The 12,896-nt window shown below is 40.6% G+C and overlaps 1 protein-coding gene and 1 pseudogene across 1 annotated transcript in view; both read right to left on the bottom strand.

Annotated features, from left to right (window-relative positions):
- The window catches only part of bnc1 (basonuclin 1), a 24,849-nt gene extending 24,672 nt beyond the window's left edge, over window positions 1–177 (bottom strand). Inside the window, 1 exon segment of the mRNA XM_039795696.1 lies at window positions 1–177. This exon segment is cut by the window's left edge and continues 207 nt beyond it. The gene's annotated coding sequence lies outside the window, so the exon portion shown is untranslated.
- A 5,777-nt stretch (window positions 178–5,954) lies between these two features.
- On the bottom strand, window positions 5,955–10,536 carry LOC120555920 (annotated as a pseudogene).
- Window positions 10,537–12,896: the final 2,360 nt, after the last annotated feature.

Genomic DNA, 12,896 nt, shown 5'->3' with positions numbered 1-12,896 from the left:
CACACACACACACACACACACACACACACACACACACACACACACACACTGAGCCACCGACACTCCACAAAAAGAGTAGTAGTCACTGTGCTTCTACTCTCACTGCACAGATGCACACACACACATACATACACACGCCTCCTCTGCTTTCTCTCCTCTAATGTTGCCGTGGACTGGCTCTAAACTACTCAAGATGTTCAGTGTGTGTGTGTGTGTGTGTGTGTGTGTTGAAACTGGGCACAGGGGATTGGAATGAGATCCTCCCACTCGGCATTCTCACCTCAGGAGCTGCCTGCTCCCTCCCTAGCCTGCGCACACAACACACACACACACACACACACACACACACACACGCACGCACGTCTACCCCCTCAGAGTCACAGGGCAGTCCCCTCACAGCTGGCTGGAAGAGGGCATGACACTCATCTTTCACAGAGATTTGATCAAAAGGAATCACAAAGGCTGGAGGCTCTCCTAATGCAGTCAGGGGAGACTCTCCACTCCCCCCCCCCCTCTCTCTCTCTCTCTGTGTGCCTCTGAGTAATGCCCTAAATCAACGTTGCCCCTCTCGGTGCACACAGCACAGTGTGTGTGTGTGCGTCAGGACTCACCTTAACACAGCTCTGTGAACATCCTCCATAACAAGTTATGCCTTGTGCCATCAGGAATGTGTCAGTGTCTGTGCGGAGTGTCTCGGGAAGAGGGGGACTTCACACATGACAAAAAAACAAATCTGTGTTATCTTTAGGAATACGTGTACCTGGGGTTGGGTATCAAACCTCAACACCTTTTTTAGGTTTTCTCACCGAAATGTGTCCACAGCACTCAGGACTGAGAACTTCAGAGTATCGTTATTCATGCGCATTAGGTCGTTTTCAGATTTAAATCACAAGTCAAGAGTCAGTTTTAGACTCATTTATTCCGAGAAGGTTTTTAATTAACAGGTTGTTAACTAACAGCATTTGAGAGCTTTAGCTTCTCTTGATTATATACAGCATACTTCTCAAATACTGGCTCAGCTGTCACATTGGGACATTGGCGCTGACATGACACATTCGTGTTTGTTTGACCTCTCAGGTACTTCCGTATTATTACTGTAAGCGCCGACTCGGATATATTTTAACTTTCAGAACATACCCAGTGGAGCTGCAACTAATTTCAATATTCATTAATCTGCCAGATATTTTCTCCATTAATCATTTGGTCTCTAATTTAGTGAAAAAGCCATTGTAGGAAATTTGGCGGCTTTGCTTGAAAAATCACTTTTGATTACGGTTAGCCTGCCTATTAACAATTAATAGATTATTTGTATAGGCTTGAAACGTCACTCAGCCTATGTTAATGGGAGCACTATCTAGTGTACAGACTGTATTTTTCCATCTTTTAGATGTTCTTCTGTCCATGCCCTAGTATTTACCGTTTGGATTTGCGTGCTTTTGTTAACCTTTTTTTGCATCATTTGTAAAGCACCAATTTTATTTTTCCGTCAACTGATTTATCAACTAATCACTTCAGCTCCAAATCTAAGTTTCCCATTCATAAGCACAAGTTGAATGTTGACGTGGACACGACATCCACGTTGAAAACTGGTACGTGTGAAATGACAGAAACACATTAGAGGAGATCAATTCAAGTGCTGACACACAGAAATGTTGACAGAGTGAAAAAGGAGTGCCTCTCAATTCCTTCTGTTTTCTCCAAATGATATGCGTCTATTCAATTTATGGTAGGTTGATATATAGGAAAGTAAGTAAGTAGTAAGTAAGTGAGTGAGTGAGTTAGTGAGTGATTAAGTAAGTACGTGAATAAATAAGTGACTAAATAAGTAATTACGTGACTAAGTAAGTGACTAAGTAAGTAAGTAAGTGACTAAGTAAGTAGGTAGGTGACTAAGTAAGTAAGTGAGTGAGTGAGTGAGTGAGTGAGTAAGTGACTAAGTAAGTAAGTAAGTAAGTGAGTGAGTGAGAGACTAGATAAGTAATTAAGTAACTAAGTAACATTATTTATAAAGTACCTCAGTAAGTGAGTGAGTAAGTAAGTGACTTAGTAAGTGAATGAGTGAGAGAGTAAATGAGTAAGTAAGTAATTAAGTGACTAAGTAAACACTATTATAAAGTACCTAAGTAAGTGAGTGAGTGAGTAAGTAAGTGACTAAGTAATTAAGTGAATGAGTGAGAGAGTAAATAAATAAGTTAGTATGTAATTAAGTGACTAAGTAAGTAAACATTATTTATAAAGTACCTAAGTAAGTGAGTGAGTGAGTGAGTGAGTTAGTAAGTAAGTGACTTAGTGAGTAAAAAAGTAAGTAATTAAGTGATTAAGTAAGTAAGTAAACGTTATTTATAAATTACCTAAGTGAGTGAGTTAGTAAGTAAGTAAGTAGGTGACTAAGTAAGGGTGTGGTTACTTTAGAGATAATTATTTAAATTTTAAAGTACCTAAGTAGAGGAAGGAGTGAGTACTAAGCTAATGATAGTGATGAGTGAGTGAGGAGTAGTAATAAGTAATTGCTTAATGAGTGAGAGAGTAAATAAATAAGTTAGTATGTAATTAAGTGACTAAGTAAGTAAACATTATTTATAAAGTACCTAAGTAAGTGAGTGAGTGAGTGAGTAAGTAGGTGACTAAGTAAGTGAGTGAGTGAGTGAGTAAATAAGTGACTAAGTAAGTAAGTGAGTGAGTGAGTAATTAAGTAAGTGGCTAAGTAAGTAAACGTTATTTATAAAGTACCTAAGTAAGTGAGTGAGTGAGTGAGTGAGTGACTAAGTGACTAAGTAAGTGAGTGAGTGAGTGAGTGAGTGAGTGAGTAAGTGAATAAGTAAGTAAGTGAGTGAGTGAGTAATTAAGTAAGTGGCTAAGTAATTAAGTGAGTGAGTGAGTAATTAAGTAAGTGACTAAGTAAGTAAGTGAGTGAGTGAATAATTAAGTAAGTGGCTAAGTAAGTAAATGTTATTTATAAAGTACCTAAGTAAGTGAGTGAGTGACTAAGTTACTAAGTAAGTGAGTGAGTGAGTGAGAGTGAGTAAGTAAGTGACTAAGTAAGTAAGTGAGTGAGTGAGTAATTAAGTAAGTGGCTAAGTAAGTAAACGTTATTTATAAAGTGACTAAGTAAGTGAGTGAGTGAGTGAGTGAGTAAGTAAGTGACTACGTAAGTAAGTGAGTGAGTGAGTAATTAAGTAAGTGGCTAAGTAAGTAAACGTTATTTATAAAGTGACTAAGTAAGTGAGTGAATGAGTGAGTAAGTAAGTGAGTGAGTGAGTAAATAAGTGACTACGTAAGTAAGTGAGTGAGTGAGTAATTAAGTAAGTGGCTAAGTAAGTAAACGTTATTTATAAAGTACCTAAGTAAGTGAGTGAGTAAGTGAGTGAGTGACTAAGTGACTAAGTAAGTGAGTGAGTGAGTGAGTGAGTGAGTAAGTGACTAAGTAAGTAAGTGAGTGAGTGAGTAATTAAGTAAGTGGCTAAGTAAGTGAGTGAGTAATTAAGTAAGTGGCTAAGTAAGTAAACGTTATTTATAAAGTGACTAAGTAAGTGAGTGAGTGAGTGAGTAAGTAAGTGACTACGTAAGTAAGTGAGTGAGTGAGTAATTAAGTAAGTGGCTAAGTAAGTAAACGTTATTTATAAAGTACCTAAGTAAGTGAGTGAGTGACTAAGTGACTAAGTAAGTGAGTGAGTGAGTGAGTAAGTAAGTGACTAAGTAAATAAGTGAGTGAGTGAGTAATTATGTAAGTGGCTAAGTAAACGTTATTTATAAAGTACCTAAGTAAGTGAGTGAGTAAGTGAGTGAGTGAGTCAGTAAGTAAGTATGTAAGTGACTAAGTAACTTAGTAAGTAAACAAATGAGTGAGAGAGTAAATAAGTAAGTACATGACTAAGTAAGAAAGTAAACGTTATTTATAAAGTACCCTTCAAAACCATGGTTTCAAGGTGCTGTACAGTGCACCATTAGTTTAAACGGAAGAGAAAAGTATGACTAAAAACAAACATGAACGAAATGATAACAATAAAAACTACAAAATAAACGGCAAACAGAAGTTAAACACTCAATAGGATAGCTGCGTTGATTAATCAGATCAGGGTTATGGTCATGGTTTTCACCCCTGGTCCTTTACTTTTCTGCCTTTGTGTCTTTTCTCTTTGCTTCTTTCTTCCCCCTCCATGGCAGAGGGAAAGCTCTGATGATTTTAGCCATTAGAAGCATCTGCTAATCCACAAATTACACAGCAAGTTCAAACAGGTACACCTGGTGTGCTCTACCTGTGGCAGCTTAAGGGAGGAAGGGAGGGCTGGCGGGAGTGGGGGGGTTTCCTTCTTTTAGTTTTTCCAACCTTAATTCACCCAGAGCGTATATTGATGTAGCGCTTCGGCTATTCACCACACCACATTTACAGCTTCCAGCGTTTTCTCGTGGTTTGTGGAAGACTTAGGTCCAATTTGCGTAAGGTTTTTCAAATAAAATAAAAATGCAATTTCACATAATTTTGTACCATTGTTATTATCATTTCTGAGTCTAAAATGTCGGAGAGCAGATAACAAAAGAATAACAATCAAATCAAAAAGATTAAGGACAAAACTTGCTAAAGAAGTCCAATGGGGACCAACTGCAATCACAGATGGGAGACATTTAATCGAGTCATTTCGGCTACATTTACACTTAATACTTAATTCTGATTGTTTTGCTCAGATCAGATTTTTTTTTTGGGCTGTTCACATGACCTTTTTAAAATGTGGCCTATATCAGTTTCCAGTGTGAACGGTTTGCGGTTTCGAACTGACCTACATGCGCAAAAGAACAACAGCAATGACGTCAGACGCAGCACGCTGTTGCACTAAAGTTAGGGAGGTTATGGAGGAAGTAAGCATTTTCGCTTTTATTTCAGAATGTTTGTGTAATGGCAGCCGTAACATTAACGAGCAGGTGATTCTAGTTTTGATTGAATTGAAGTATCTCCCCATACACTAATTAGGTCTAACACCTCACTCTCCCTCCATTGACTTGCTCCATCACTGTTCTCCATTTTGTAGGCCTAGTCAAGTTTTTAATTTTACCGTCTGTGTCTAGGGCTAACTCCCGCCGGCGCATTATTGTGACAAATGTCGATGTATTTTGACGTAAAAGTCGCATGAAATTGGTTTTTCACACTGCGGCCGCATTGAAAAAAATCTGACCTGGGTCTGATTCAGGACCGCATATGGAAGTGGTCTAAATCTGATTTGAAAAAATCTGATCTGGGCATGATTTGAGTGTTCATACTACTTCTGAAGAATTCTGACCTGGTCACTTGGCCCCCCAAAAAAATCTGATTTGGGCCACTGTTGCCTGCAGTCTGAACGTAGCCTTTGTTAGGTTGACACATTTCCGTTCATTCGGCTTAGGTGGTGCCCAAAATGTCTTGGGTGCTCCGCCTAAGCCTTATAATGATAGGGAAAAGCCTGGCTTCTTGTATAATCTAAATGTTCTGCTTTTACTCACTGTCAGTGCCTTGCTAAAAGGTAACTCTGCTGAAGTGTGAGGGAAGAGTATTACTCATCCACTTTCCCCACCCACATTCTCCCAGCGAGGAACTCGACCTGACAACCCTCCAATCACAAAACCCGCTTCTCTAACCTCCAGGCTAGCAACACCCCCCTGACTTGACATTCAGAAATTTGCCAAGCAGCCGCGCTAACTGATAAAAATGCAGCTAATGGCCCTTGAAGTTGGACATTAAAATGGCATTACTTTCCACAGGAGATCAAAGCTGTTCTTATTTGTGAAAAGCCCGAAAAATGTTATGAGGTTACATATATGGATGAGAGACATCCCGTCAAGGCATGTACAACGCAAGGTTGGAAAGCCCTCCATTCCTCCCCCGCGGTCTTCGAGGCAAGCAGATCTGCTTAGCGGTAGCGGCCTTGTATTTATTCCCCAACCTAAGGGATGCATAGCAAACACAGCCCGAGACCTGGACTGGATTAGGTCTTCTTGTCAGATTGCTGCTCCCTGGGCTGGAGCACGGCGGACGTATTTGTGCCCTGAGGGGGCAGAGCGTAGAAGCTGCAGCTAAAACCACAGCAAATAAACTCCATGTGCAGCAGAACAGGTCACGCTGCCTACTTACATGTCTGTCATTAGCCTTCCTGCAGGGAACAAAGCCAAACGGGGCTTGAGTACTTGAGCAGATGAGCAGCTTTTGGGAGACACACCTTTACACTTTCTTTATTTGACGAAGCTGAGCAAAATACTGCAAGTGCGTACACTTTCTCTCTGTCTTCGTTTGTTAAATGATACCTTTGGCTGAATCGACCCTTTCTATATTTCCGACGTGCAGAGCCGGATTACATGGAAAGATTACCCTAGGCATACTGCATTTTTCGGGCCCCCTCCAAAAGGATACTTTGTTATTCGGTGAATAAACAAGATTTCTTTTAACTGCCACATGACCATTATGCTAATGTATTTATTAAGGTATTTTAATACATTTAATTTAGGTTCATTTGGAAGGGCCCGAGAATTAAGTTATGTAAAACCTCTGTGTCATTTTCTCTGCACCTGAAAGCATCCCACAAAAGTGGTATTGTTACTTCCTTACTACTGTACCATTTATTAATACCATATAATACATACACTTAAAACAAGTTTACATTAAGTGTTTGATTGGAAATTTACATTTTAAAATTATTTTTAAACTATAAACAAATAGTATTTTGACTTTTCCCTCTTACTGGACCCCCTAGTGGCAAATTGGCCATAGGCACGCCCATGCCTAGATCCGGCCCTGCAGAGTCACCTACAGGAGCCACCAGAAATTATTTCATGACTTTCAGTTCAAGACATTCCCATGAAGATTGAAATGCTGTTAAAACCCTAATGTTAACATGGGTGTCGGACTGGGGCAGGGGTGATTTCGAGATTTTTTAAGTGGGTGGCACAGGGTGTGACCAATAATCAGTCAGGGGGGACCCAGGGGGGCCCGGAGGGGGAGAAATCTGCTTAGAAATGTAGGAAATATTGGATAGGATAGAAAAACATAATGTTATTCTGCTAAAAACACATCCCATTCATTATTCATTTCATTTGTTTTTATTTTAAACAAATTGTATATCCGAATGCAATACACATTTCTATAGGCTCAGCCATTCCAGTGCTGGTTCCATGGTATCAGAATTTTGGAAAACATGAATTGGTCATGTGACAAGGGCTGGGAATATTGGCAGAACAGGCAGCGAAGTGACAGTACTCTGATCAAATGGAAATCACAATTGATTTGGGGCACCGGATATCTTTAAATGCCTACAATTTCAAAATATTCCATTTACGATGATGTAAAAGACAAAAATCCAATCCTTACATTGGAGAGGCTGGAAGCGCAAATTATTTTTAGACAATATTTAACATTCATTAGATTAAGAAAAGCATTCCCAATGAATTATTTGTCAATCATCTAATTGATTGACTAATCATTTATATATATTTTTTAAATACAAAAATCTGTGACTTGTTAAACACCCACACTCTAAACCTTTGATGTAAATCTCTTACTGTTTAAATGTTATACAGGATCATGCTGTGAATGGCAATGCATTCTGGGAGAAAATAATATGACAGCACTGCCTGCGAATGTTACAGATTACAGGTATTGACTGTTAATGCATCTTGGGAAAATAAAGGAAAAGGCAGGAATTACACGGCAGCCAGTATGTTACTGTAAATTCAAATAATACAGTAAGAAACTGTATGTCTATTTACTACCCTTAAAATTCGAAAACAGTAAATGCGTACTGTAAATAAACGGTAGCTTTCAGCTCTGCTTAGCTTTGTTTCCAGTTGTACTGGCTATTATCTCCCCTGGCTGACTACCGTATCATGCAGAACCTGCCCCGACACAGCCACACTACAAGGCAAATGGTGTGTTTTCTGCGTGTGTGTGCATGCGTGCGCCTGTGTACATGCCATGTGTGTCGCCCAAGTGTCGGCCTGCCTTTCCTCACTTTAGTTGACAGTAAAAAAAAAAGAAAAAAGAAAGAAAAAAGGCCAAATAGGGGAGCTATTACCTCCCCGTTCCCTGCGAAAAACTGTCCGTACCAGGCTCCAGCCACCCGGCCAAATGGCTTGAGGTGTACCTGTCATTCCACGCCATTACTCAATACAGACACTCTCATCGGGTCGCTGTAAATCACACATGGAGCGGCACTTTAAATTGAGAGTGGAGGAATCCAAAGAGTGGTTGGAAGGTCCTGATGTGTGACAGGGCTTTCTGGCGGCCTGGAGATCACAGTTGTGTGTTACACATAACATTAGAAGACGCATAGGTTTACTCCTGCCCATGTGGACACTCAGTATGTGATTCAAACCCACATCAAAATAACTAAATAAATAGTAAAAAAAAGTCTCTTCAAATAAATGAGCTAAGAAGACGTAGTGACGTTCTGAAGTCAAACAAGTGAAATGAAAATGATGCCCTAGGCCATTTAAAAACTGCATCTAAAGCTGCAGCTGACGATTATTTTCCTCTTTGATAATTCTGTGAATGTTCTTCTCGATTAAATCGATTAGTTGTTTGGTTTATAAAATGTCAGAAAATGGTGAAAAATGTGGATCAGCGTTTCACAAAGCCCAAGATGACGTCCTCAAATGTCTCGTTTAGTCCACAACTCAAAGATATTTAGTTTACTGTCACAGAGGAGAGAAGAAAACTAGAACATATTAACATTTAACAAGCTGCAATTAGAGAACTTTGACTTTACTTCATAAATAAATAAATAAGTCAAACCGACTAATCATTAATCAAAAACAGTTGGCGATTCATTTAATAGTTGACAACTAACCGATTTATCTTTGCAGCTCAAATTCTATCGGATTCATTTTTTATTTTTTTTCCCCCATCTCAACAGGTTGTAATGTTTACATATTTACATTGACGTTTTACTGTTTCACAATGCTTTGTTACATCCCCATAAAAGTATGTGTGATTATGTGTGAAGGAGATGGAAAGCGCTGGAACAAGAAAACAGTGAGGCGAGCGCTTCCACCGTGCAGCATGAGAGGAGGTCAGGACTGCTGGTGTGTGGGAGGCGCAGGCCTTTCATACCGATTGGTTTTATATAAAACAGCATTAGTGGAAGCAGAGCTGGCCACTGAGTGCACTTCAAATGTTAAAAGAAGACCACAGGGTATTAGTGCTTACTATGAATATATTCTTCTCTCTTTAGTTAGTGGGTAAAGTGTATGGGACATACGTAGAAGTAAATGGGAGCGATACCGATGGTACTGAGCTCGGTGCACACATGGCAAATGGTTCACAAAGACAAATACAGCAAATGATACAGAAATGACAGTTCCGTTTTCCATGCAAGATCCCTATTTGTCTCTATCTGGGTGGCCAATGTTCGGATTACAGCGTGGCTTTCGGGGGAGGCCAAATTTCGGGGGTGGGGGATGGGAGGGTACTGAACACGTGCATGTGCATTCAATCGCATGATTGTCCATAGTTAACTTGCGAGTCATCGCAAATTAATCGCACACTTGTTATCTGTTCTAAATGAATTTTAAAAAGGGATACCTTTCATGTTTTCAATGCTCAAGTGGTGTTTGAGACTGGGCTTACTCCGGTGGCAACTCAGTTCACATCCACAGTACAGTATATGCAGATAACTTTAGTCTCGTGGAGAGAACCATCTGGAAGGACTTTGAAACTCAACTTGGCATTCAAAAGACACTTTTCTTTATCCATTTCTGCTCAAGGAGGTTTCTTTTTGTGGGTCTAACAATGCTTTTGAATGCTAACAATGCAATTGAATTGATCGAATGCTTTTAATGATCATTCGATCAATTCAATTGAAGACACTCTATAATTTACAAAGACCCAACAATTCCAGTAATTCCCCCAAGAGCAAGCATTCAGTGCGACAGTGGTGAGGAAAAACTCCCTCTCAGAAAGAAACCTGGGACAGACCCAGGCTCTTGGTAGGCGGTGTCTGACGGTGCCGGTTGGGGGTGTGATGAACAGTGGCAATAATAGTCACAATAAAGACAATGGATCAGTGACTAGAAATAGTAGTTGTAGTAGTTCATGGCATAGCAGGGCACTGCAGGGTGTCACAGGATGTAGCAGGGCATCACAGGACGTAGCAGAGCACTGCAGGGCGTAGTAGGACGCAGCAGGACGCAGCAGGATGTAGCAGGGCACTCATTTAGTTACATATATAAGTAAAAGCCTGTTACTCAGAATGGGAAGTCTCTCGTTATAAGAAGAGTGTGGCTCTTAAAAGAGCATTTTATTGGTGATTCAGGATCAGGTTTTAACAGGGTGCGGCCCTGCCTCTCCAGATCGTACACCACGTCCATGCAGTCACAGTTTTCCTCTTGACGTGCTCGGTGTTAGATGACGGCATCACGGATCACGTTCTCCAGTAACACCTTAAGCACGCCGCGGGTCTCCTCGTAGATCAGACCGGAGATGCGCTTCACTCCTCCAAGGCGGGCCAGACGGCGGATGGCGGGTTTGGTGATCCCCTGGACGTTATCAGGGAGCACTTTACGCTTTCTGCTAGCCATCATGGATAGCCATCCATCACGTTACTGCTGCATCGCAATCAAAATCGCAGAACGCGTGTGAGTTCATCGTGCGTCACAAAAATTTGTGCCGTTAAAGGGAATTTGTGTTAACTCGGTATTATCATATGATGAGGAGCTCTCACAGCTACGGGTTAACGGGTGTTAACCAGGGACGTAGTGGAGGGCAAAATGCACGTAAACGCTGTATACGCACCTGCCGAAATTCGGAAATAGCGTTTACCCACCTCTAAATTGCGTTATCCACCTCTCGTTCCTAAGCCATTCTAAATTAAGCTTATGTTGTTTAAGTTTCATATTGTTCATTATTAGTTTCATAGTTTGTTAAACCCAAGACGAATTCATCCATATTGCGCTAAATTATGGGACTGTCAGTGTTGACCAATCTCTTGCGTAACCAGCAGGAAGCAGCAGACTGTTTCAAACATTCATCACTAGCCTACACTACATCGCGTCTCATGTAATGAATGGATTTGAAAAATGGATATCTTATATATGGATATTTTTTAAGTGCCGTCAAGACAGCAGCCCTCCTCCTGATGCCAGCAAACGGCCTCGGCTACAAGCCCAAAATGAGTGAGCTCGGAAAACAGTACTAAACTTCATGTTTTTGAGGTCAATTTGGTTCACGGTAGATTCATGCCACTGACTCAACAAGCCACGGCGTTGATTAGGTTAACCCCTTTCAGACACAAAGTTGCAAGTCCACCTCTACCTTTTCCCATTAGCCCATGTTATAAGTACAATTCAGGATATATTGTCAGATAAATAACTGGATGTAATTTCAGGCATTCTCTGGCATTTAAGCCACTGAAAGTTAGTGACAACAAGCTCCCTTTGCTAGTCAGCTAGTTAATGTTATAATAATATTAACCAACCGTGTTTGCGGTGTGGCCTGAAATAGTTTAATTTATCATAATTAGCACACCAATAAAACACAACCTAGAGTACAATGTCTTCACAACTAATTGTGGATGATGCTACATGGCTTCAAATCCCAGACATAATAAAGTCCTTAGAGAAATAACTGGGCTAGTTTACTCTGACTGGCTACCATTTGAAATGATTGACGGGGGAGTCCCCCCTCCCCCTTGCCCTTCTCGAAATGGTACTGGCACAGAGACAGTATTAAGTCAATTAACTTAAAGGTGTAGATAGTCTATAGCATTCAGACTGGATACCTAAACATTGAATGCATGCTAAATAATTTATTTTAATGGTTTGTCTGAATGGGTTAGCCTATAGGCCTCATAATGTCACCGGCTACCGGATGTGGTGTGCTAAGCTGTCTTTTTCTCCATTTTAACTTCATTTTACAGACAGAGGTGAGACATACAATGATGCAGAGAGCACAGAGACAGGAGATATAGAGAGGAGGGAGATAGAGAGAGGAGATGAGGAAAGAGGAGGAAAAGAGGTAAGACAAACAGAGAATGAAGAAAGAGAGACAGGACAATTCGAGAGAGAATTAATGTATGAATTGAATAGTGATTGTGTGACCTATGAGGGAACAACCAGTGATACCCTTGGTACCATCAAATGATAGCCTATAGCGATGTCATCAGGATACACATACACCTTACCGGTGGCCCACCGGTGGCCCACCTTACCGGTGACCACCTGATCACAGAATTTATAGTTTACCCACCTCTTTTTTTACCACTACACCCCTGGTGTTAACACACCATCTGGCATGTCAGACCTGACCTAGCCTGCATCCCATGACAATTGTGAACACGCAAACAGCCTCAAATGTTAGTCTTACGGAAAACATAGTAAGATAACCTTTACAGCAGCTACTCTAAACACAACAGCCAATGCTCGCTGCACAGTAAAACATTTCGGAGGTTACATCGCAATGCACATGCCCCGTCATAGAGTAGCCTATGTTTTAACCATTCCTGCTCAGCTTTCAGACCGGTCTGGAAGCACAGGGGAGACTTTGTAGAGGCTGGTTTTTACAACGTAAGAGACGTCAGCTGTTTCAACAGCCAATAGAGAAGTCAGCTGGTCAGGTCAGCTACAAACTATAGAAATAAAATGATCCAAAATACATTTTATTTCTATGTTACAAAGTGTCAACTGGACAAAATGGCAGAGTATTGGGCCCACGAGCATTGTAATGTGAGTGACTGAGTGCGAGCGGCGTTATAACAAAGCAGTTAATCACATAAATTAAATGTTTTCGCCAGTTCATCACTAGAAATGCAGCTGTTGCAAGCATCTCACTATCACTAACGTTATCCACATTCATATTTAGACGCAACAAATGACATATTTAGCTACAAAAAGCCTGAAAGTCGGAAGTACAGAGAATCATTGCTATGGAGATGATACACCGT

The sequence above is a fragment of the Perca fluviatilis genome, chromosome 3 (assembly GCF_010015445.1).
Source record: "Perca fluviatilis chromosome 3, GENO_Pfluv_1.0, whole genome shotgun sequence".
Taxonomy (NCBI): Eukaryota; Metazoa; Chordata; class Actinopteri; order Perciformes; family Percidae; genus Perca; species Perca fluviatilis.
This window is presented reverse-complemented; position numbering and strand designations above follow the sequence as displayed.